Source organism: Schistocerca cancellata, chromosome 1 (assembly GCF_023864275.1).
Source record: "Schistocerca cancellata isolate TAMUIC-IGC-003103 chromosome 1, iqSchCanc2.1, whole genome shotgun sequence".
NCBI lineage: Eukaryota > Metazoa > Arthropoda > Insecta > Orthoptera > Acrididae > Schistocerca > Schistocerca cancellata.
The window spans coordinates 225,473,380-225,475,089 of record NC_064626.1 but is presented as its reverse complement, the minus strand read 5'-3'; the positions used below and the strand labels follow the sequence as shown (position 1 = coordinate 225,475,089).

Sequence of the window (1,710 nt, the reverse complement as noted above, 5' to 3'; positions counted from 1 at the left end):
CTAAGTTTTATGAGCCTGTAGAATACCAAACAAGAGCGCAATTTTTCAGCTGCCCAAGGATCTAAGGCTGAGATCGCAGTGGCACCGATAGCGGAGGATTCCGCCGACGATCGACATCGTCCGAAGACAGCCGATGTTTTCAGATCGTATACCAGTACGTGAGCGATCTCAGAACAACACCCGAACGCGCAGACTTCGGACGACAGTCGTCTGAAAGTAAATCAATTTTTATTCAGTCGAATTGGGGTTGTCCCCACACGCAATTCGCGGACTGAGAGAATTTTTTGAGTTTCTTGCGAGAAAGAATGGGTCAACGGCCTTGCCGCAGTGGTAACACCGGTTTCCGTCAGATCACCGAAGTTGAGCGCTGTCGGGCTGGGCTAGCACTTGGATGGGTGACCATCCGGTCTGCCGAGCGCTGTTGGCAATCTCGGTGCACTCAAACCTTGTGAGGCAAATTGAGGAGCTACTTGATTGAGAAGTAGCAGCTCCCGTCTCGGAAACTGACATACGGCCGGGAGAGCGGTGTGCTGACCACATGCCCCTCCGTCTCCCCATCCAGTGACGCCTATGGGCTGAGGATGACACGGCGGCCGGTCGGTACAGTTAGGCCTTCATGGCCTGTCATGGAGGAGTTTATTTTACTCTTTTTATCACGAAAGTAGGAGATTGTGGTATCCTGAAGATGATGAATATCGTAGTAGGAATCGGTAGTTTATTGGAAACCGCAAGTTTTGAACAACTTAAAAATTTAACAATAATCCAAAAAAGGTTCAAATGGCTCTGAGCACTGTGGGACTTAACTGCTGAGGTCATCAGTCCCCTAGAACTTAGAACTACTTAAACCTAACTAACCTAAGGACATCACACAACACCCAGTCATCACGAGGCAGAGAAATATCAATAATTAATTGAACGTAGGCGATATAGTATTATGCTGTCGTTGCTGTCGAGCCATTTCAGCGTCATGGCTACAATAAATGCAGCGTGTCATCCGTAACACAGGCAAAATCTGTGTTGAAAATTTTAGGCCGAAATCGTAACCTTAAAAACTATATGTTCAAATGATACAGGCAGTGTAAGTCAATTTTAATGTTTAAAGTAACTGTAGTGGATCCTTCACGGTGGACATAAGTTGTCTACGGATTACACTGTCCAGTGACATTAGTACGATTACCTGTCAAAAGCATCAATAACCATCCTCTGTAGTGCGGACTGCTGCGAGACGTGCATGAGGAGTATCACTGAGATTCTGGAAGGTACTGACGTGGATGTGGGACCATGCCGACTCCAGTACCGTGGCCAGATGCGCTGCATTTCACAGTTGAGGCTCCATGGCGCAAACAGCCCGGTCGAAGTGGTCCCACAGATTCTTGATTGGGTTCAAAAATGGTTCAAATGGCTCTGAGCACTATGGGACTTAACTGCTGAGGTCATCAGTCCCCTACAACTTAGAACTACTTAAACCTAACTAACCTAAGGACATGACACACATCCATGCCCGAGTCAGGATTCGAACCTGCGACCGTAGCGGTCGCGTGGTTCCAGACTGTAGCACCTAGAACCGCTCGGCCACACCGGCCGGCGATTGGGTTCAAATACGGGGAGTATGGTTGTCAGGGGAGTACGCTAATCGCATCGTGGTGCTCTTTGAACCACGCAGGTACACTGCGAGCTAGTGACGCGTTGCATTCTTTGCTGGTAGATGCC

At 48.4% G+C, this 1,710-nt stretch overlaps 1 pseudogene; it reads left to right on the top strand.

The window, feature by feature from the left end:
• The first annotated feature begins 309 nt into the window (after positions 1 to 309).
• On the top strand, positions 310 to 427 carry LOC126095688 (5S ribosomal RNA; annotated as a pseudogene).
• Positions 428 to 1,710: the final 1,283 nt, after the last annotated feature.